The 25,118-nt window shown below is 36.4% G+C and overlaps 2 long non-coding RNA genes across 2 annotated transcripts; one reads left to right on the forward strand and one right to left on the reverse strand.

Moving 5' to 3' along the window:
- The first annotated feature begins 3,341 nt into the window (after positions 1 to 3,341).
- Positions 3,342 to 4,241, forward strand: LOC149644081 (uncharacterized). The gene is made up of 2 exons (XR_016372044.1): positions 3,342 to 3,481; positions 3,565 to 4,241. It is a non-coding gene; the product is annotated as an uncharacterized LOC149644081 (long non-coding RNA).
- Positions 4,242 to 18,478: 14,237 nt separating this feature from the next.
- Positions 18,479 to 19,729, reverse strand: LOC149644082 (uncharacterized). Its single transcript, XR_016372045.1, has 3 exons — positions 19,255 to 19,729; positions 18,630 to 19,155; positions 18,479 to 18,535 (listed from the first exon to the last, which is right to left on the reverse strand). It is a non-coding gene; the product is annotated as an uncharacterized LOC149644082 (long non-coding RNA).
- Between the last annotated feature and the right edge of the window lie 5,389 nt (positions 19,730 to 25,118).

Consider the following 25,118-nt stretch of genomic DNA (forward strand, 5'->3'; position numbering starts at 1 on the left):
TGCCAACTTCACTCCAACAATTACTCTGGTCAACAATGAAGAATATTACAGCATGCTTCGAAAACTTAAATCGAAGCAGCGAGAGATTTTCTACTACGTACTTAATCATTTCAAAACATCTCAAGAACAACCTTTGAGGATTCTGATAACAGGAGGTGCTGGTGTTGGAAAAAGTCTTTTGATTCAAGCCATTTTTTCTAGGCATGAAAAAAACAAGCCTGGTGCAGATCCATCACAATTATCTTTTCTAAGAATGGCTTTCACCGGGAAAGCGGCTTTTAATATTGATGGTGTCACTCTTCACTCTGCCTTTAATTTGCCAACTAACCAATTTTCTGGCAAGATGAACCCAATGGACAACGACACTTTGAACAGAAAAAGATGTTCTCTTTTAGGCTTGAAACTTCTGATAATAGATGAAATATCTATGTGTGGAGCCAAAATATTAAATTATTCTACAGGGCCGGTAGGCCCTTGTAGATATGACATGACACCCTTCCGTAATGTTAAAGAAAAAGTCACACCTTTTAGGGTTAGCGTCCCATAGAAAAAGCATTAAAAATGTTTCGGTTTTTTAAGGCAATTGAGACAGGCCATACGGAAAAAGTATAGCGAAGTTAGTTTTCGGAATACATCTAAATTAACAAGCATTTATTAAATGGGAAACTTACCTGTTTCGATTTTTAATTAATGAATTCTAATTTTTGCAATTTAACTAATTAAGATAGTACGTCAAAAAATTACTTTTGGGTCAGAGGTCAGCCTAACCTTATAGCGCGCTTAAACTTATTTTCTTCATTTCGTTCTCGTTGACAACTAGAAGGTCCTAAGTTTGTGGGTGCTAACAAGTTACGTTGACTAATTGTAAATGTTGGCTTTCTTGCTGATTTTCCTAATTTCTTAGCAGTAGACTCTAACAAATTACTTTGGTATTTCGTCCGAGCTTGAGCACCTTTATATGTATTTTCTAATTAACTGTAGCATCCTTGATAAGAAATAGGTCGCTATCAGGTCGAATTTTCGTCTAGAAAAGTAATTCAGGTAAATTATTACAGTTAATAGAGGTTTTTATATCTTTTGAAGTAAGTTTTTCGACATTCTTTATGGCCAAGGCTTAAGTTGTATCGACTAATAGCACTCCATGTTATTTCCCCATAGAGCTTAATACAGTCGAAGGCAGAGGGCTGCCATTACCCTATTTTAGTTACTCTTTAAAGATTATTTTAAGGGCTGATTTCCAGCTCTCATTTGTTTTGGAATCCTGTGTATAGTCTGCTCAATTTTATGCTAGAAACATAGCCTAACCGGGTTAACCGTATCTCTATGGGGTTAACACTAGGCTTTTTATGCTGTATTTACCGTGTGCGCTTCCAATAAATGGCATACCTATTCAAATTATTAACGTGTTGAAATAAAGATAATGCTTTTCACCCTGTGAAAAGATCGACAACTTCAAAATACTACTGGTAAGATGACAAAAAGTTCAATGTGTTTTCCTTACGGCAGTTTTAAGAGTCGTCGTGTTTACGTTAGCGCAGTTAATTCAACATTCTCATTTGAGGTATACAAGGTTTCATTATTTGTTAATCTCACTAAAATGCTACTAATTGTGAAGGTGTGTGAGATAATTCCTGAAACTCAACCAACCTAGAGGACCAGATCATTCATTAAAAGAATTTCTGTACTATTGAACCAGTCAGTATGTTATGTTACGTTAATCATTTTAAAAACCATTTGTTACCAACAGTGGATTTTGTTAATTCATAAATATAAGTAACAGTGGTGGTCAAATAATTTCCATGTTTACATCAGCGCAGATTTTTCCAACGTAACCACGTCAGCAACGGAGGGTTACGTTGTTGGCTATCTCCACAGTTCACGTTGCCGTTTGTTTATTTGTCTAAATTTCTATGAATTGTTTAGGTATTTAATTTAATTACTGTTTTTGAAGCCAAAGCTGATAAACTATAGAATCACATCATTCATTAACATATGTTATAGATGATCTTTATGTTACCTCAAATTTAGCACGTGGTATGATAAATATTTAACACATTGCGTTGGCAAGAATGAAAAACTCTTCTAAACTTTACAATTAAGGTGATTTGAAACTCATTTTATAAGCTAAATCAACATTGCCAACCCCAATCCTTCATTAATTTCAACTTAATTAAGTATAATTAGCGTGAATTCAAACATGAAATATACATATTTGGATGAGAACTCGAGTAACTTTGAAATAAAATACTTAATTAAGATATAAACTGCACAAGCTCTTAGTATAGCCCCATGTTTTCTATCTCATACTTAGTTAATTTAAATTTTCTTTAAAGTACATTAATAGGCGCGAAATTGGAAAGTTTAAGGTAAAATAAGATTCAAAACCCACTAAAAATTGCAATTAAGGTTAAGTATATATTGAAAGTCATTTATAACCTAAATGTACACTGCCGAAACACAATCCTACGTTAATTTTAAATCAATTAAATAAAATTAACGTAGAATTAAACCGAAAATATTCATTTTTTGGATTAAAAGCTCAAATAACTTTACAATAAACTGTTTAATTAAGATTAAAACTACCAAGCCGTTAGTAAATCCCAATTTTTTCTATTTCACACTTCAGTTAATTTCAACTACGTTTAAAGTACATTAATTGGCGCGAAATTCAAAAGTTTAGGGTAAAATAATGACTGTGGCAAAAATGTTAAACTGCACAAAACGTTCCAATTAGGGTAAAAAATTCCAATAAATTATACTTTTAAGCTTAAACGACTCTCCCGAACTGCGCTCAAATTAAGATTAAAACAACAAAAGTTTTTCGCACAGCCACAGATGTTTCCTATTTCACTTTCGAATTAATTTAATTCATCATTAAAATACATCAAAAGCGCATACATATTTTAGAGTAATTGCAATTAAAGTTAATATTTCATTGAAAATTGTATTATAAACTAAATCCACACTAGATAAACCGTTAAATTAAACTTAATCAAGTATAATTAATGTGAAATTAACCCAAAACACGAATGTTTTTGGTAAATTCATGGATACCTTATAATTAAACTAACAAATTATAATTAAAACTACACCTATCTTTCACTCAGCCTCCATTTTCCTGTTTAATCCTTACACTTAAGAAATTGTCATTTAAAATCATTTTTCCCATATTGAAAAGAGAGCTATTGAAAAGGCGCGAAATTTAAAAATTTTTTTGGGGGGGGGGGTACAGTATGTGTGCATTTTTAACAGGAGTATTGTTACAATTGTAACACTACAGACCTTGTATTTCTAATGGAACCGGCAATACCGCAACGCTGAGCCGAAAAACCAGGATGGTAATTGTTGGGACCTATCGGGTGAGGACATTGGAGCACCAAAAACATACCGCGGTGTCACTTGTTGAACGTTAAAGCGACCTTCATCACTTTAAATCCCATGACCTGCTCAATCTGGCAATCTTTGAAAACTCAACTTTGAGGTACTTCCGGTCCCTTTTGATATACAGGGTCTTCAGTGTTGGAGCTAAGTATAAGAATTACAGTAGTTAGTCTCGTTTCCTAGCAAAATGCCAACCTGTTCTAACCAGGACAAATTGGACAGGATGTTTGTTTTGGGTGAAGGTCGCAGTAACGTTCAACTAATGGTAGTGCTTTATGCCGAACGGTTTCCACACCGACAACATCCGGTGCGAAGCACCTTTTCCGACATTGGCGAGCACCTTCGTGATTTCGGTAGTGCAAGATCATGAACGTAGAAGAGACTGTATAGTCTGTAATGAGGATATAGATTTTGACATCGTAGCACGTTTTGAAGCCAACTCATGCTAATAGTAGAGCGGTGGAACAAGAAGTTGCACTAAGCCATTCTACTGTTTGTGCCAGTTTACAAGGGCATCATTACTGGCATTATCAAACCCCCTACATCAAGCCTTAACGGACGAGGATTTCCCAAGACGGCAATACCATTAGTCTTACCATGAGTCATGAGTTTACTGCCTGCAAATGTATTGCAAGACATGGACAGTCGTCTGGAAGAGTGCCTAGACCACAATGGTAGAAACGTCGAATATTTACGTTGAGGTGTTTACCAAACAGTTAAGAGGTTGCAATTTGAGGCCCACGTTCTAAGACTAATCATAGGACAGTGCTTTAAAATATTTTGTTGCATTCTCCAGTATTCTTTTTGTACCTTGTCACTCGTTGTCACTTGCATACAATAAAACATGAATTCTAAACATTTATTTACACCCTTAATAATTTAGTATGACATCACCCGTTGGCAGTATTGGGGGTTATACATAAAGGGAGCTGTTGGTCTGATCTCGACACCACTGTATTTTTCTTCCATATTTCAAATACCGTCGTTTTTAAGCTTCTTTCATAAATAAAGTGCAACATTATATGCTTATCGAAATAAATGTTATTGGATATAAGTTAAATGTAATTAACGATACTTAAGTACTTCTTTAAGCAATTAGAAATAGATCAACCCCAAATGTATGACGGTAAAGCAAACATAATTATTCAAAATTTAATTACATTAAGACTGAAGTAACAGATATTATAAAAAAACGTCTTGGTTTGGACCAAGGCCGAAAAAACAAACGATATGTGTGAGGTTTATCAATTGGCTGAAGTTACAGATATTGCAATTTTTTTAGTTATTTTTATCCATTTAATCCTTAATCAATATTAAATTCAATCAACTGATTTTACTGTTAATCGATCTATTCCCTCTAAATTAATTTAAAAAATTACATATCTACGCTTTTTCAAGAACAATTACATTTTCCGAAAACATTTTATCATGAAATTAATTATTTTGAAGGGAGCACGTGTTGAGAGCTCAGTATTGAATATTTGAAACACTCTGTCTAAAAAGACCAAGCGAACTTTGACATAATTCGAAAGGAAAATGTAAATATTTAATAGTGGATGCCAAACCAGGGTGTTGCACGAATTCATACATTTAATTTCGTTTTTCGAAATGCTACATTTCTAATGCCGCGACTATGAAACAAAGGTTGCACTGCAATTTCCCTCTTCGTACTTTAGACTTTCTTGGGGGGGGGGGTTAAGTTAAGTGTGACCTTCTTCGTTTAACTGGTAATGAATGGAAATGAATACAACAAACCATTGGTACTGAAACGTATTTCTTTTTATGTAATCTTTACCTATACCTTTGGTTATATTTATACCGATATCATATTTTTCCAGTGCTACAGATAGCTACCTACTAACTAAAACCACACAGGATAAACGATTACATCCAATAATGATATACTTGTACACATTAAAATCATCCGATGGGGTAAAAACGGGAAATGAAGAGATAAAACTTTGGAGGGATATTACCTTTACGTGTTTGTAAAGGCCCGATTTTCTACTCCTCAACTGTATGCCCTCTATGTTCAAAGCCATATTCACAACAGGGTTGCCATGTAAACACTATCCTCTCGTTTCATCTCAACGATTTTCTTAGTTTGTCAACATGACTGTTAACGTTACATAACACCAAAGCTTATTTGTGGCTACACACACTGAAAGTAAATGCGTACCATAAAAAGCATGAAAACACGAAGCTATTATCCGATTACGATCAGACCTTTCACTGGTCTGGGCTGCGTTCAGCAGAGCTCACCAAAAAAGACAGCGGATTTTGGAAATGTTTACCGGTGAGGTCTGTCGTCATAGCTTTTCTCCGGTCATCGGCGTTTTATAAATGACGCTAGCGCAATAAAGCGTGCAAGGTACCAAGGCTTAACAAAAATTGTATGATAACATTTTTATAGAGATAGCTAACAACTTTTATAATTAAACTAACATATCTCTTAAAATTCTCGCGTGATCAACTGGTTTCACGCCAATTAAATAGCTATAGTCCCATAGAGCTATTTGTATTAACTCCTCCATGGTCTTTTCGCCAAGCTGAGAACTACGCGTTTTACGTCACGTTATCCAAAAAGCCGACTATTTTCTTTGAAGACCGCGCTAGCTCAGCGCTATGCACCGTGACGTCAAAATTCAAAAACAAAATCCCGTTATGTAGGACACTGCTAACAGCGCTGAGCTCTGCTGAACGCGGCCCAGATTTCCACCATGACCATAAAATCTAAGCCTAATTATTTATAAGTGTATTTAATTTTCGGCTCACTATGAACCGTTAATGTCTCTGCATTACAGAAACGAAAACCAAACTCAAGCGTTTACTTTTTGGTTCACTAGGCCTATTGACTAATAAAAGTTCATTTGACCAACATAGTAACGTTGTGCTTGTATTCACTTTAGAAAGGATTATGCTATAAACAGATGTAGTATAGCTTAAGTAATATATAAACATCCATTTTAAATAATAATATTAAAAAAAATCTTTGGAATATCAAAATGAAATAGAGCTTTAAAGCTACAAAAGTACTAAATGCATCATAATTACGAAAAATATTTCCACATTTTCACTTTATATTAAGGATAAAGGGAATATTATGGTTCAGTAGGATTTCTATACACATCAAAACAAAACGAACTTCTAACGCAGCGCACTACTGTAACAACGGACGGACACACACAGACAAAAACATAGACTGCTTTTTAACTCTTTCCGTATTAATTTTGAATTGAGAAACAAGATTATCTTAAATTTTAAAATAAATATAATTAATATTTAATATTTTCTTCGTTAGTTATTCGCCTTATTGAACCTTACATCGTTTTAAAAAAGAACAATTAAACATTCTTGAGAGACTTGACTAATATTGGCGTTTGAAATGAAGCATACGCCGGTTGCTTCGCCTTAATCAAATAGGTAGTATATAAGGGTGTCGAACTACAGCTAAAAGCAAGAACAACCGCAATTGCGAAAACCTATCGTGGACAACCCACCCTAGGGAGGCTAGACGTTTCTCGTAACCCTAGCTGATCGCCGCGAATGTCAACGAGGACGATGGAGTAGAAGCCAGGTGTGCAGACTGGTGTCCATGTGGGATGGACAAAAACAAAGACCAGAAGATGGTGGTGTCGAAGCCAGGTGTACAGACTGGTGTCAAGTGGGATGGACGAAGACCAGAAGATGGTGGTGATTGGAAGCCAGTATGTACAGTTTGGTGTCCGTGTGGAATGGACAAAGACCAGAAGATGGTGGTGTGAGAACTCAAGTAGAGGAGCCATTTCCGAGACTGTGAATGCAGTTCGGAAATGGCGAACACGTTTGCTCCGATTTGGAAATTGCGAACGCGGTCACGTGGGTGTAACAACAGACACACACACAAACACACAAACACACACACAAACACACAAACAGACACACACGATCGTTACAGAACCTCTCCGTGACATACGTCACTCGGAGAGGTAAAAATGACAAATGGGAAAATCAAATTACTACCTCTCCGAGTCAGAACGAGAACTGTCAACCTACTTAACTAACAGGAATATACAACTTTCTGTTGTCACTTGTAAAAATTAAGATAATGAAGTAAAACAAATTGGGATCCAAAATAATACCTCTCCGAGTAGAGAGGGATATACCCACCTGAATATGCTATTATGCTATTTTCTAATGCTATTTATTTAAAAGCACCCACAGGCGCTAAAATCGAAATTACGTTTTATTAACATATTGGGAAACCAAAATAACCTTCTCAGAGTCGAGACGAGAGCTATCTATCATCCACTAAAGAGGTTTTTCTTAGATAACTAAATAAATATTATTGATATTAAAGATTTTAATCTTCAGTACCGGATCGGTTGGTTTTATACGATACTAAGCCGATACTAGGGCTGTGCGAGCCTTAAATTTTTGGTTTCGAGTCGAGTCTCGAGTATTGAAATTTTCCCTTATCGAGTATCGAGCCGAGTCTCGAGTACTCGAATCGAGTATCGAGTAGTTGGAAAATTTGTTTCGAGTATTTATCGAGTAATTGGGAATTGATTTTCTAGTGTTTTCACACTTTCTGTTAATTTATTGCTCTCATTTGGTGTAATTTTGATCATCGACAACAACTTCCATCAATTCCCAGACGGTATTAGTCTTCTTCCCTTTAAATTTAACTAACTTAATTCCTCATTAATATCTTCTTCGGAATCTCATTCCTCACCGAAGTCACTTGTTGCCATTGTTATACTTCGCGCAAAGTTTTAAACAAAAATTTCTAACATAAACTTAAAAAATAAATAAATAAATAAATAAATAAAATAAAAGTAGTAAACGCGCCATTAATGGTATTTCATTACTTTTACTTACACTATTTTACCAGCTAGGAGCTACTACCCTACTACATTGCACTGGCATTATGATCTAAACTACCCAATGAGCACTAATGTGCGTCTGTTAACCAATAAGCGTTACTTTCTTGTGGAATTTTATAGCTACTACATCCTATTTTCAGAGTTCAAGGCTTTCCAAAAGCAGGTTCGAGTATTTATCGAGCCTTGGTTTGATACTCGTAACTTTTTCGAGTCTCAGAAAATCTCTTATCGAGTACTCGAGTCTTATCGAGTACTCGCACAGCACTAGCCGATACTCATTCAAAATGCGTTATATGGCGCTACATGACATTTTAGGTCTTTCAGTAACGAATTGATGGTGATAATATCTCATTTTTATAAATGTCAATCGCGATGACTTCTCATTTATATAAAAAGTACCAGATTTTAGTTCATCTAATAACTAATAAGCGAAAATAGCTATGAAACTGTTGATAAAAATAAATATTTTATTTCATCATATTTTGAAATAAAAAAAAAGGAAAAAATTTAGTTTCGTGAATATTTTGAATTAATTTAACATTTGCTTTCAATAATGCAATGATAAATCACTATTAGTTACTAGAAGTATGAGGATAAAAGGACCTCTTAGCATATACTAGTCAAAAAAGACAAGCCTCTGTATTATTTTTTGAAGTACCGCTAAACGTTGTAATTGTAGTATAATTCATGAAATTATAACTATTTCCTTGTATTTTTAATACATATATGTAAATGGCACTGTACTACTAAAAATATCGGTATCGGTTGAAGTATCGGGCTTTGGATCATAGTGAGTAAATATTGGTATCGGTTTATGTTTGCACCGGTATCGGCCATCTCTAATTTAAAATGAGCCGATTAAACGAGACTTGCTATTTTAACAACATACCCAAGTATCAAAGTTGATGAAATTAGTCGAATACTTCGGGAACTTGTCAGGAGGGCGTGAGACTAGAAGTAGATCAGTCTCCACATAGGTCGGTGTCGGTAACCAGTTTTCAATTTGGTAGAAATCTTCCACATTAAACAACCATATGATAAATTCAAAATCCTAAGAGAAAATTCCAAGCACATTTATGACTATCTTGGGAAAACCCGAAGAAACACCTATTAAGACCGTGTTACCTCATAGCCTTGAAGTATACTTGTCGCATTTTTCCCTTCTACTTCTATGGGCTTTAAAGCAAATCTGTTTTAGATGAGTAACAAGTCAAGCAAATTAGGATACCCGGATTAGCCCAGTGATATTGGTGGTAAGGATGGCATTCTGGTTTATTGTGTGCTAAGGCAGAACAATACCATGTTTTCTAACTCGCTAATGTACTGTATGAGATTATCCAACTGTTGGAGTTTTGTTCTTATGCGTACGCGCTTAAAACTCGCTATTTTCACTAAGCCCTGCCATTGAGAGGCTAGACGTTTCTCGTAACCCTAGCCCATCGCAGCGTACATCTTAACCCTAACGATGATAATGGAGTAGAACTGCTAACGCGGTCCGGAGGTACGTTTGCTCCGATTTGCCAACTGCGAACGCGGCGACAGACAAACACACTGACCGACGCACACACACACACAAACAGACACGTCTAGTGTAATACCTCTCCATTATGTCATCAACACCCGTAGAGGTAATGATAATTTAGGGTTATTTACGGAGGTAATTTACAAGGCAAAAATATGGTATTTGAAAATCGGTAAATTTTTACGGTATTTGGTAAATTACTAACGGTAAACGGATTCACAAGAAACCGCTAACGAAAAATTTACCAATCTATGTCGTTGTAGTCTGGAGACTTACCTTATGTTTAATAATTGTAGGATAATAGCCGCCATATATTGGTACATATTTAAAAATGAATTGTGATAAAGTAACGCCTGTGTGAAAAAGATAGCATGTGTTAATCTTAATATCAAAAACAAAACGTTTCAGTTTCTGGCAAAGACTAATTTAAATTTGAAGAAATTTTTTAAACTCATACTTCCAGAATTCCGACTTTTCCGGTTGTAGCATTTGCATACCTGAAAGCGAAACTGATAAATATATCGTTTATAAAACAAGTTGGCAAGCAAAATTTTTTACCTCTCCTAGTCGAGGTACCCACTTATTTACTTGAACATGCAACTATTGATCTTTAATATCTATGACATCTGTTTATGCACAAATCTATGACATCTCCGTGTTCACAAGTCTATGTCATCTCCGTGTTCACAAGTCTATGTCATCTCCGTGTTCACAAGTCTATGTCAACTCCGCGTTCACAAGTCTATGACATCTGTTTGTGCTCAAGACTATGACATCTTTTTGTGCACAGGTCGTTGACATCTCTTAGTGCACAAATATATAACATCTTTGTGCTAACAAGTGTATTCCATCTTTTTGTGCTCAAGTCTATGACATCTGTTTGTGCACAGGTTTTTGACATCTGCTTGTGCTCAAGTCAATGACATCCCTTTAAGCAGGGGTCTATGACAACTATTTGTGCCGAAGTCTATGGCATCTGTGCACAAATCTATGACATCTGTGCACAAATCTATGACATCTGTGCACAAATCTATGACATCTGTGCACAAATCTATGACATCTGTGTACAAATCTATGACATCTGTGTACAAATCTATGACATCTGTGTACAAATCTATGACATCTGTGTACAAATCTATGACATCTGTGTACAAATCTATGACATCTGTGCACAAATCTATGACATCTGTTTATGTAAAAGTCTTTGACATCTGTTTGTGCACAAGTTTATTACATCTGTTTGTGCAAAAGTCTTTGGCATCTTTTTGTACACTAATCTATGACATCTGTTTGTGCACAAGTCTATGACATCTGTTTGTGCACAAGTCTATGACATCTGTTTGTGCACAAGTCTATGACATCTGTTTGTGCACAGGTCTATGACATCTGTTTGTGCAAAAATCTATGACAGCTTTTGTACACTGATCTATGACATCTGTTTGTGCACAGGTCTATGACATCTGTTTGTGCAAAAATCTATGACAGCTTTTGTACACTGATCTATGACATCACTGAATCTTTGTGTGCACAAGTCTATGACAACTATTCGTGCACAAGTCTGTGACATTGGGAAGCCCTCACATGAGCAGTTACCGTATGAGCGGATTTCATAAAAGCGGTCCTCATAACAGCAGTTCCCTAAATAGCGGTTCCCGAAATGGCAGTTTACCCGTTACAGCAAAAACCGATACAGCGGTTCTCGTAAACGCAGCGTACCGTTAGAGTTCGGTTATGTTTTTTAGGTATTGTTTCGTTTGGTTAGATTTAGGTTAGTAATGTTTTGAAAATAGTGTAACAATGTTACGCCCTTTCTAAAATATTGTTGTTTATCTTCATTGATTTCCCAAATAATAATATTGTTTTTCCAAAAAATTACTGTTTACAATTATCTACTTCCGATATATCGAATCTAAACTAGGCCTTATATAAATCCTGCCAAGGTTATCTAAAAATCTTAATAATTTAACGTTAATACATCTGTTTAGGGATGAACCGGTACCAAAAACGGATTTTTGTAGGAAGAATGTTTAACCTAGCTAGGTTATCTAAAAATCTCAATAATATAACGTTAATACATCTGTTTAGGGATGAACCGGTACCAAAAACGGATTTATGTAGGAAGAACGTTGAACGTATAGTACAGTCATTTTAGCCCAAAAATAGAGGGAACCCGCAACAAATTGAAACAAAGCTGAAAATTTCAGATCTTATAGATTTTTGGGCGCTCTTTAACGTGGTGTGGTCTCCCACTCTCCCATTGGAGGAATTTCCGCCATATTGGAAAATGGCGGACAAAATCGAGAAAACGTTTAATAACTCCGGTTCTAATTACCGATTAACACGTAATTAGGCTTCAATTGTAGATCGCCTTCAAACACATAATTCACCTTTTACAATATTTTGTCCTACAACTAACCAGAAGTTCACAATCTGACTCTGAAGATTAGCCTCATTTAAAAATGGGAATTTAAAGCATTTCATGGTTTCTATATTCAGAGTACATTTCCAAAATCGAGAAAAAGTTTAATAACTCTGATTCTACTAACCCGATTAACAAGTTATTAGGCTTCAATTGTAGATTACTTTCAAACACATAATTAATACAACAGATATGTTGTCGTACAACTAACCGGAAGTTCACAATCCAGCCCAGAAGGTATGTTGTCGTACAACTAACCGGAAGTTCACAATCCAGCCCAGAAGGTAAGGCAAATCTAATTTTTGAGTATTTCGAAACGCTTTCAAGCGAAATAAATGCAAAGAGGGTTTAAAACCTAAAATATATTATTCCCACTATATTTTTACCTCTTTAAGTGACGATGACGTCACGGAGAGGTATTATACTGGACGTGTGTGTGTGGGGGGGGGTGTCTGTCTGTCTGTGTGTCGGTCACCGCGTCCGCAGTTGGCAAATCGGAGCAAACGTTTTGCTTCTACTCCCAACGTTAGAATAAAGAAGTGCGTGGCGATCGGCTAGGGTTACGAGAAACGTCTAGCCTTCCAATTGCAGGGCTTCAACCAAAGGTTCATGCAATTGCGGATTTCTAATCATTTATTGTGAATGAATCGAATTATATACCCTAAATTTCCAAAAATTGTTAAAGAGGCATACGCTAGAATTCAAACGTCAACAATAGTTATGTTTAAAATTATTTTAGGAATTAAGTTTCTTAAAACGACTTCAGTAGAATTACGTTTAACTACTGACGACTAAAGTAATTAATATCAATTATATTTTCTTAATTATTTTCTTAATATTATTAATTGCGTCCCGTATCGGAGAGGTTTATTTTGGTTTACCAACTTGTATATTAGTATATTTATCAACATTGGTTAAGCTTAAGTTTAATCATAGTCCTCTACTTGAGGTTGACCCTCAAAATCTCTATGTTCATTTGAACAAGATACTCCCTTGCATTGTCTACAAATTGATGAACCGACTGGACCAGTTTTACCGCATTCACATTTCAAATCACAGACTTAATTGCATTTACGAGGGATCATCCGCAGAAGCTCAGCTGGAGCAGGTTGTAGAGTGGTAACGATTGGTTTGAGTTCAGATCCTACCTGTCTCCAACCCCATTCTCTAGCATTTAGGCTGCTTCCAAGCCATGTTTGAACTTGGTGATAATCTCTATTTGAATGTTGCTTTGCTGCCGCACTTGTTGGTGGAAGAGAAGCTAATTCAAAAGCTAAATTCCATAATCTTCATTTAAAGTATACTCTTGGTTATGTCAACTTTGTTTCACACGCTTTAACTCAACTTTAGCCGTATTGACAAATGTGGGCGAACAATGGTATATATTAAAACATTAAGTTAAAAGGCTGTTTTACCCTCTTCCGTACTATACATTATAGCTCTTGTCAGAAAAGTAACAAAATTTGTCAGTAATAGGAACTATATGTTTAATTTTGGAAACGTATTCTGAAAATAGAAACCATAAAGGCTTTAAATCCCCATTTTTTATATGAGGCTAATCTTCAGGGTCAGATTGTGAACTTCCGGTTAGTGATAGGACAAAATATCTTGAAAGGTGAATTATGTGTTTGAAGGCGATCTACAATTGAAGCCTAATTACGTGTTAATCGGTTAAGTAGAACCGGAGTTATCAAAAGTTTTCTCGATTTTGTCCGCCATTTTCCAATATGGCGGAAATTCCTCCAATGGGAGAGTGTGGGAGACCACATCACGTTAAAGAGCGCCCAAAAAGCTATAAGATCTGAAATTTTCAGCTTTGTTTCAATTTGTTGCGGGTTAAAACCTATTTTTCCTGTACTATAAATTTTTCATATTAACTTTACGCAAGGAGACCCAGCTCTAGACTCAGCCAGTGAGTCAGGCCTCTTAGTGTAACACTTGAAGCCCAGGCCTCCCTGTTTAAATGCAATGAATCCTCTTAGTCTGTAAACTATGTATTCTCCCTAATTATTTTAATGTTCATTTTATGGAGAAGCCTTAAGTTGAAGATTTTTATTTCATACATTCATAGTAACGTTATTTTAACCTTCAATACCTTTTAATTTATACTTGAGTAGCATAGTTTTTAGAATGATAACTTAATTTAAGGATGATGTCAGTTTGTAAATCGCGTGAATTAAGTTTCCCTTTTCAAACTGGGATAAATTTAAATTGAAATTCCAAATTATAATTAAATACTTTTTGTTTGATACCTTGAGACTGGAGGTGGCAACGTTGAGTGACAGACTCAATGGGTATTTAAAAAACTGGGATACATTTAAATTGAAATTTCAAATTATAATTGAATACTTTTTGTTTGATACCTTGATATTAACGTAATCAATTCTTGAATATGTTAATTTAGTTTCACGTTAGCCAGAGTTTCGCATTTCTTACTCCTGTTATCGTTGAGTTGTATTTTATAATTATCTTTGATCAATTCTTCCTCTCTCTTCTCTTGACTCTAACTTAACTCGATTTATGTACTAACCGAGCGTGGCTCAGTTGGCTAAGGCAGGCGTTTTCACTAGCGTCGAGTGTGGATCAGGAGGTCGCGGGATCGGTTCCTGGGTGTGTCTGAAAAATAATTGCATTTGAAATAAAATGTGTTACGCCACTTATGTGGTGTAACGTGAACTAAAGGTGAAATTTGAACGAGAAATTCGAAATTTAAATTGTTCATTTATGACGAATCTCATCAGTTCACATCAAATCCAGCCAGCCGACCAGCCAACCTTCCAACAGAGGTCGGAACAATCGTTTTCCAGCTCTAAAGAGCGGCAAAACGAAAAACTTATCGGTTTCCTATGCGAACTTTATTGCGACTTTTTCTAAAAATATCGGTTTCCTATAGACCTTTCAATAAATTTTCTATCAAAGTTTCAATTAGGAGTAAGAATCTTACGCGAGGGCAGGAGATAGACAACCTATTTATCTTTGTACTTTGGAGAACGCGTCGTCTGCTACTCATTCTGGAGTGAGATATAGAAGAAAAACTAGAAATATGTAAACCATAGATATAGAAATACACTATTATAGCCAGATACACTACCTTTGATTCAACGCTCGAGACTCAATAAAGCCAAAAATCGAATTTTGCCCCTCGGCATGTATGATCGGTAGGGTAGGGAATAAAGCGACACTAGCCACCTAACGGCGGACGGGGAAACTAAAAATAAAAATGTTCTGGTTTTTTTGTTTTTTATTTTTTTCGTATACAAATTATTGAAAAAAGGCGGGAAATTCAATTGCAACTTTCATATTTTTAAAACTTAAAAGCTTTTGGCGTTGTTAAAAAGGATAATCGGTAAGTGGAAAGTGAATTGAACTAACTAGTAAAACCGTTAGAATGTCTTTTTAAACATTTTTAATGCAATAAAAACCTGAAGTTGATTAAATATCTCATTTAATGAGTAGGCTTAGAAATGGTTTAAGTTTGTGCCGTTCCTGACTGCAAAAGCCTTTCAACATCAAATAAAATATCATTTCACAGGCATGTTGGTTGCACTTTTTCTAAATATTTTTTGCACTTTTTCTAAATATGAAATAATTTATACTCGTTGCTTTCATGTAATTAAGATTTTCACAATTAATCAAACGGTTATGTCATAAATGGCTCGTGGCTACAAAACGGTTGGACCATTTTGTATATGGTAACCACTTTCAAGAAAGTGATTTTCGTGTAAGCGAAGACAGAAACCACAAAACTCTGAAATTACTAAAGGACGAGGCAATACCTTCTTTGTTTTATTTAAGATTTAATGAAGCCGGTTCACAAGTATATATAACAATTGAATAACATATTAAGTTCGGAGTGTCAGTACATAGTATGTAACATAATAGCGCACCTATGGCAAATTGGGCGCGAGATATTCGCAGAAACCACACATTGACAGTGCATTGCTTAGTACAATACCCACCCAACATCGCGCAACAGAGTCTTCATCATCGATCCCAGATTTTCTGTTCTTTACCCACGAAGTAGAAGTCTGTACATCAGCCGTCGACAACGTCGAAGTACATATCTTGAAAAATAATAATATAATTAAAAAAATAATAATAATAATTAAGACCCAGCTTGGTTAATAATATATTATTTGCAATGGGAAGTCTGCGGAGATTTTTGACCACAATTCATTAATTGAGGCTGAAAAAAGTGAAATGGTCGATGATGTGGGAGAAGGTAATCCTACAATTGATGACCCAGGAAACACCATGGATGTACAAGAACCTGATGGGGTTCATGATTACCAAGACATAAAACAAATATGATCATGTAGGTGGCTGAGCTACGAGTAATAATTACGATCTCAGTGCATACAGTAGGTTTTTTTCCGCTGTTTTTAAGACATATTTCAGGAGGCACAGTACCTGTGATTCTCCATCAGTTCATAAAAAAAAAAGAAAAACGCGAGGTTTGAAAAATCAATTATCTAAAACATACCTAACAATATTAAATTCTTCGTCGTGAAATTTACTTTCCAATAAACAGAAATCCAGTCAAACATCCATGCATTTGATGGCGCTACAATATGCACTACAAAAAGAAAAAAAACAAAAACAAAACTCTTCGAAAAAAGCTCAAGGTCGCTCACCAAACACGACGGCGAAAGAATTTAAAACTTTCTTGCCTCAAGGAAGTGAGGAAGCAAAATCTTCTTTTAGAATTAAATGCGGTGGATATTCAAGAGCGCTTTGGACCAACTGCGAAAGAAATGTTTAAACTTTTACGACATTCAGGAGAGAAAAATCCAACAAAACAAAAATACCCTCAGTTAATTCGAAGCGTTGCCTTGACGGTCCACTTTCATTCGCCCAAAGCGTATGAACATTTGAGGAAAACGCTTTGTTTGCCCCACCCAAACACTTTACGTGAATGGGTAAATAAAATTGATGGCCAACCTGGTTTCACTGCTAAAAGCTTTGCATACATCAAAAATGAGGTGCTAAAATCAAAACACCCGCTATTAATAGCGTTAGCTTTGGATGAAATGTCCATCAAAAAACATACAGAATGGACAGGGAAAGAGTTCTCCGGTTACGTAAACTTGGGGTTAGGCCACAATGCCCAAGATTCTGACGAGATTGCTACATCGGTCCTAGTTTTCATGGCTGTAGCAATAAATGGCCATTGGAAAGTGCCAGTCGGCTATTTCCTCGTTCACGGAACCCCTAGCTCTTTGCTAAAAACTCTCGTAACTGAGTGTCTTTTCAATGTACACAAAACAGGTTCCAAATGTAATGCTCTTGTGTGTGATGGACTAAAAAGCAATATCACGATGGCTCAGTTACTTGGGGTTACCATCACAAAAGACGCCGTACAGAGCAGTTCCCCAAACCCAGGTACAATTGATATGGTCCTATTTTCTTTAGTTTTCGCTTCGGACATAAACTATTCCCAACTATGTTATTTGTCCCCTTCCAGTGGATCCCAGTGAAAGAGTACACTTTCTTCTCGATGCATGCCACATGCGTAAACTGTAGAGAAATTTATGGGAGCATTATGGTGTTTTAATTGACCAACGCACGGCCGAAGTACACAAAACTAACACTTTCTAAATGGTTTTTCATTTTTGCTAATAATCTGCATAATTACTTAGCGAATTGACTGAGGGTACGTAGCCACCCTACATGCCTACCAAGCATACGAGGGTTTATTCTTGGCAAACAAGCTTTCCAAATTCCATATTAATTTCAAGAGTCAAAAAATGAAAGTGAACTTAGCAGCGCAAACCATAAGTAGCTCCGTAGCAAAGGGAATGAGTTTCTGAAGGAGGGAGGGGATCCAGTATACCAAGGCAGTGCCCTAACATCAAGATTTATATCATCCATTGATAGGTACTACTTGCACTTCATTGTCCAGTCTTGAAAACTTTGAGATGCAACTTCACTTTGTCTTGTATAGATTGTTTGATGTTTTAAACTCGAGAAACCCAATGGCTAAAGGTTTTAAGGCAGCAATCCAACCTTCCAACCTAGATATTACTAAAAGAGATCTATTAAAGACGAGGGAACTGTTGTTAAATTTGACAGATATAGAAGGCAACTTAATTCTTGAAAGTCCAAGAAAAACAGCCATTTTGGGCTTCACACTCGTCATTCACAGTGTGTTGGATATTGCGGAGAAATATGTTGCTCTCAATGACGCACCACTGAAGTATAATGTTAAATAAACTAAAGCTCTCATGATCAATGTCAAACTATTTGTTAATTTTAAAAGTACGTTTTGACGTACAAACTGTCACAAGACCATCTAGAGTTGTATTTTAATACAATCCGTCAGAGAGGAAGCTGGAACAACAATCCAAGCTGTCGGCAATTCACCGCAGCGTACAAAAACACACTAGTGACAAAAATTGAAACGTCAAGAAGTGGAAATGTCATTGCTTTAGACAATACTCACGTCCCAAATCTATGCGAGGTCTTGGTTCCAATCACAGAAACCAACATAGCTGAAGCTCAGAAAGACTCTTTTGATTTAGATGACATTGACAACTTTATTATCTTTCTTAATGATGAAACGTCATCATCATCTAACATTTTCAGAGAAAATATAATTTTTTATATGAGTGGTTATGTGGTAAAAAAACTTCAAAAAGAACTAAAATGCCAGAAATGCGTAGCCGCTTTGCTCGAAACTGAAAGACATTCTAACTTTTCAAATGAAACCTATGAGAAACACCCAAACCAACTTTTCCTACATTTGAAAGACAACGGAGGACTTCGCCATCCGTCCGACAGTGTAGTAAAGATTTGCGGTTTAACCGAGAAGGCTTTAAGATATTGTGGGCCGATAAACACCTCTGCCAAGAACATAGATTTGAGGATTGAGTGTTTGGTTTTAAGGCAGCTTCTCAATGCTGATGTATTTCCATCTTTGTCTGAACATATGTTCGATGATGAACTAGGTTCGCAGCATCATGTGAATTCTTTGTTAAAACGGATCGTCAAAAGAAGATTCGTTTACACAAAATCAGCATGGATATAAACAATGAACTCAAAAAAGACGCAGTGAGAAAAAAGCTTACCAAATTAATTCTCTTTCAAGGGCAATAAATTAAAAAAATTCACGCCTTTCAAAAGAAAATAAATAACTCCTATTTTTATCTATGGAGAAAAATTATTAAAATCATTTGCTTACCGTTAATTTTCGACTTGACCACAAATAATTACACATTCCTAAACTTTATTTATATCGTCATTATATTTTATTCGAAATAATTATTACTTAATTTTAGTTTATTTAGCGTTTCTTCCCTACTCTTCAGAAAACACGTGACGCCACTGATAAGCGGCTTCTATTCGCGATATGAATTGTGACTCTATGTATCTCTATGATGTAAACTTCAAGCACAAGACTTAAGTCGTGCAACCATGTTAGGGGAAATGCCTGTTGCATTCCCGAATGCTATAGTTACACATTTTCAAATAAAAATATAAGTTTTCATCGGTTTCCCAAAGAAGAACCCGTTAAAAACTGGATTTTTGGCATGGCGCGACCGATTTTTTAACCGACTGTGGCGCGAGCAGCTTGCCTCGTGAAGCGCGTGGACAGGTGCGCTATGCCAAAAAATTTCTATCAAAGTTTCCCCTCTTCTGTCGTGCCGGGGGGGGGAACCACGAAGAGAGAAATTTATTGAAAGGTCTATAACGTACTGAACTAAGGGGTCTTTTTACGCGGGATCGGTTTCCGGTATCTAGAGTTCAAAATAAATATTTCCCGCTAACTTACGATCTTGCCTCCGTCGCCATTCTGTTATGTACTGATAAACGTGAATAAATAGGCGTATGTGCAATAATTATAGTTTATTAAATAACAAGTAAAAGATATACTAAATTAATTACTAGCGCGAGTTTACTAGAGCCGCGTTTACACGAGACACTTTGGAACCGTTTTCAACTGTTTTGGAAAGGCCTAACACTTTTTAAAAAATAATATTTGCATTTTCTCGTGAAAATTATGTCGTTTTATCAGCTAAATATTATTTTTTGTACATTTCAAAACGGTTTAAAACGGTTTCAAAGAGTCTCGTGTAAACGCGGCTTAGTTGAGTAGAGTCAATAGTTCATAGTCCGAAGTTGTGGAGCCACGTGCCCGGTACTCGAATGCCTTATCTAATCAAGGGGTCCTGTTTTTATACCTTTCTAAGGATGGTGTGTTATGTTTACATTTCTAGTGATGCCATCTAGGTCATTAATTCTAGGAGGACGCGACAAAGCGTAAGCGGAAAAAGAGTAAAGGTATGTCCGCACTTGGCGTAAATTCTCGCTCGCCACGCACGCCGAGAAAAACCACTGTCCGCACTTGGCAAATTTTCGCGCCAACCGCGCTGGTCGAAGGAGGCGTAGAGAGAAAAAATGTTCGCCGAGCTGAACTTTTTACGTCGGTCTCGCCGGCGTTGGTGGCGTACATTCAATTAGCGAGCGTCTCTGGCTCACGTTTCCTGCCTTCGAAACAGTCGAAAAACGATACAGACCACCCTCCAATATGGCGGCTTGAAAGCCGCGATATTTAAATTTAAAAGGAACGTTTCATGTCCCAAAAGATGGCGCTACATCTTCAATTGTCTACGTCACGTATTTCAACCCCCTTCCCCAAATGAAAGCTCTCTATAGTTGTTATTCCTGAATGATGTGTTATTATAAATTAACAAAGCTTAGAATCATTAAGCCTTGGTTCTTTTCCTTTCCCATTGAAAAAGATGAGTAAGGGGATGAATATGGGCTTTTTATATCTCACTTTGAAAGACCTATTTTCCTGCCTAACTGTACGAATAACAATAATAAAACTTAGCTCCATGTTTAAAATAGTAACAAAATTATAACAGCGCTATTTAAAACCACAAAACCTACAGTTAAACTTAAGGAATATCATTTACAAGTCAAGTATTACGTTTACCCAGCTTCGCCAGCCTTAAGTTCTTAATGGCAAATGGGGGAACACTATATTACCCCAAAACCCATAACTAACATATTCCCGAAGTACCTCAAAATCTAAAATTGGAGAATTCATCCTATACGTCGTCTGCTAAAATATTCTAAATGACTTCGAGCTTCGGCTTCGGCTTTTCGGGGTAAAATAGTGTCAGAGGGGATAATAGAACCTTTACAGTTCTATGGCGATAACTGACTCACGGGCAGGGCCGGAAATAAGAAACATTTCTTATGGGACAAGTGTCCAGTGACCCCCCGTTTGAATGGAAAATTTATAGGATTTTGTCTGCTGAATTATGCAAAAATTGAGTCATTTCTCCATGGCCAAGATATCAAAACTTCGGAAACTTTATTGGTCAAACTGTCCAGTGACCCCCCTAAATTAAAAAAAATTATGGCACATATTGAAATTTTATTGGACAATGTCCAGTGTCCTGAGATTATTTCCTGCCCTGCTCCCGGGTCGTTATGGGGAAATTATTCGTGTGTAGTCGGATACGTTATCTTCCCTGGCGTTTTCATATTAATTTATTGTCAAAGAATCAAAGAACTGAGAATTGTATAGAAACTATCATTTTTTTGAAACATGCATCGAAAACCGCCGAAGTATGTCAGAAGCAATTAAAACCATAATCCAAAAGGCACGAGAGACGAGAAGTGTAATGATTTCTAGGTAATGTGTCTTATCCCTTCTATAGTACACCTGCTTTGGTAAGCACGCTGACAAAATCGCCACTCCCTGATTCTCGCCTCTCTCTCTCTAGTCTCTACGTTACTCAGCAATAAGTTCTTCGTTTTCACTTCTTCGAGGACCGCGGGGCAGGGTGGTACTCGATAGTCACCGTGCCGCTTAACATGGGTTGAAATTAGGTTATATTGTAATAAAGTGACGTTAAGTTGATTAAATTCAATTGAAGTAAAAGTATATGAAGTTCCGAGAGAAGTGCGGACTTCTCTGAGGAGCCTTAATGCGCTCTCGGAACGTAAAAACGGCTTTCTTAGTTAGAACACAGAAACCTTTGTCTCTCGAAGTTGCCGATGAAGGATTAAATATTTCAAAATTATGTGTAAACATACAAACTTCTGTAGAACGAATAGGAGGCTGTGAAACAAGGAAAGTTTTTTCGTAAGGATTTATGGCATTAATGCTTAATATTTTTTAAATATTTCAATATCGTGGTATGGAAGGTTTGGCTTTGTAAGCCACGTCAGACGAACTTCTCCCTTCCAATTTGATTGAAAAACATAAATTGCGATTTGAAATCTTTGTTTCAATGCAATGTTTTTATGAGTAGACATGTTTCAGATATAAGGATATGAATAGTTTTTAATATTGCAAATAAAGAGGTATTTAATCTAGTTTAGATATACCTTGAATTGAAAATAATAGAAATACCTTTGACTCGAAATCGGTTTTGAAAAAAGGAAATTTATGGGATTTGAAGCAAGTGTTCTGCATCTGGGAATATCTGGGCGTTAAGACCCATTTCTAGGTTGCAAATACCTGGAATTGAAACCTTGAGTTTCGGAAATGGGAATAGCTTTGTTTTTAAAACGTAGTGTTTGAAAACTAGGAACGTCTGGGTTTTTGAAACCTAGTGTTTGCGAACTGAGAATATCTGGGTTTTTGAAACCTAGTGTTTGCGAACTGAGAATATCTGGGTTTTTGAAACCTAGTGTTTGTGGATTGAGAATATCTGGGTTTTTGAAACCTAGTGTTTGGGGATTGAGAATATCTGGGTTTTTGAAACCTAGTGTTTGGGGATTGAGAATATCTGGGTTTTTGAAACCTAGTGTTTGGGGACTGAGAATATCTGGGTTTTTGAAACCTAGTGTTTGGGGACTGAGAATATCTGGGTTTTTAAAGCCTAGTGTTTGGGGACTGAGAATATCTGGGTTTATGAAACCTAGTGTTTGGGGATTGAGAATATCTGGGTTTTTGAAACCTAGTGTTTGGGGATTGAGAATATCTGGGTTTTTGAAACCTAGTGTTTTTGGGGACTGAGAATATCTGGGTTTTTGAAACCTAGTGTTTGGGGACTGAGAATATCTGGGTTTTTGAAACCTAGTGTTTGGGGATTGAGAATATCTGGGTTTTTGAAACCTAGTGTTTGGGGATTGAGAAAATCTGGGTTTTTGAAACCTAGTGTTTGGGGATTGAGAATATCTGGGTTTTTGAAACCTAGTGTTTGGGGATTGAGAATATCTGGGTTTTTAAAGCCTAGTGTTTGGGAACTGAGAATTTCTGGGTTTTTAAAGCCTAGTGTTTGGGAACTGAGAATTTCTGGGTTTATGAAACCTAGTGTTTGTGGATTGAGAATATCTGGGTTTTTGAAACCTAGTGTTTGGGGATTGAGAAAATCTGGGTTTTTGAAACCTAGTGTTTGGGGATTGAGAATATCTGGGTTTTTGAAACCTAGTGTTTGGGGATTGAGAATATCTGGGTTTTTGAAACCTAGTGTTTGGGGACTGAGAATATCTGGGTTTTTGAAACCTAGTGTTTGGGGACTGAGAATATCTGGGTTTTTGAAACCTAGTGTTTGGGGATTGAGAAAATCTGGGTTTTTGAAACCTAGTGTTTGGGGATTGAGAATATCTGGATTTTTGAAACCTAGTGTTTGGGGATTGAGAATATCTGGGTTTTTAAAGCCTAGTGTTTGGGAACTGAGAATTTCTGGGTTTTTAAAGCCTAGTGTTTGGGAACTGAGAATTTCTGGGTTTATGAAACCTAGTGTTTGTGGATTGAGAATATCTGGGTTTTTGAAACCTAGTGTTTGGGGATTGAGAAAATCTGGGTTTTTGAAACCTAGTGTTTGGGGATTGAGAATATCTGGGTTTTTGAAACCTAGTGTTTGGGGATTGAGAATATCTGGGTTTTTGAAACCTAGTGTTTGGGGACTGAGAATATCTGGGTTTTTGAAACCTAGTGTTTGGGGACTGAGAATATCTGGGTTTTTGAAACCTAGTGTTTGGGGATTGAGAAAATCTGGGTTTTTGAAACCTAGTGTTTGGGGATTGAGAATATCTGGGTTTTTGAAACCTAGTGTTTGGGGATTGAGAATATCTGGGTTTTTAAAGCCTAGTGTTTGGGAACTGAGAATTTCTGGGTTTTTAAAGCCTAGTGTTTGGGAACTGAGAATTTCTGGGTTTATGAAACCTAGTGTTTGGGGACTGAGAATATCTGGGTTTTTGAAACCTAGTGTTTGGGGATTGAGAATATCTGGGTTTTTGAAACCTAGTGTTTGGGGATTGAGAATATCTGGGTTTTTGAAACCTAGTGTTTGGGGATAGAGAATATCTGGGTTTTTGAAACCTACTGTTTGGGGACTGAGAATATCTGGGTTTTTAAAGCCTAGTGTTTGGGGACTGAGAATATCTGGGTTTTTAAAGCCTAGTGTTTGGGAACTGAGAATTTCTGGGTTTATGAAACCTAGTGTTTGTGGATTGAGAATATCTGGGTTTTTGAAACCTAGTGTTTGGGGATTGAGAAAATCTGGGTTTTTGAAACCTAGTGTTTGGGGATTGAGAATATCTGGGTTTTTGAAACCTAGTGTTTGGGGATTGAGAATATCTGGGTTTTTGAAACCTAGTGTTTGGGGACTGAGAATATCTGGGTTTTTGAAACCTAGTGTTTGGGGACTGAGAATATCTGGGTTTTTGAAACCTAGTGTTTGGGGATTGAGAAAATCTGGGTTTTTGAAACCTAGTGTTTGGGGATTGAGAATATCTGGGTTTTTGAAACCTAGTGTTTGGGGATTGAGAATATCTGGGTTTTTAAAGCCTAGTGTTTGGGGATTGAGAATTTCTGGGTTTTTAAAGCCTAGTGTTTGGGAACTGAGAATTTCTGGGTTTATGAAACCTAGTGTTTGGGGACTGAGAATATCTGGGTTTTTGAAACCTAGTGTTTGGGGATTGAGAATATCTGGGTTTTTGAAACCTAGTGTTTGGGGATTGAGAA

Source organism: Phalangium opilio, unplaced genomic scaffold, assembly GCF_054372755.1.
Source record: "Phalangium opilio isolate 3A_F unplaced genomic scaffold, DU_Popi_V2 ptg000091l_1, whole genome shotgun sequence".
NCBI lineage: Eukaryota > Metazoa > Arthropoda > Arachnida > Opiliones > Phalangiidae > Phalangium > Phalangium opilio.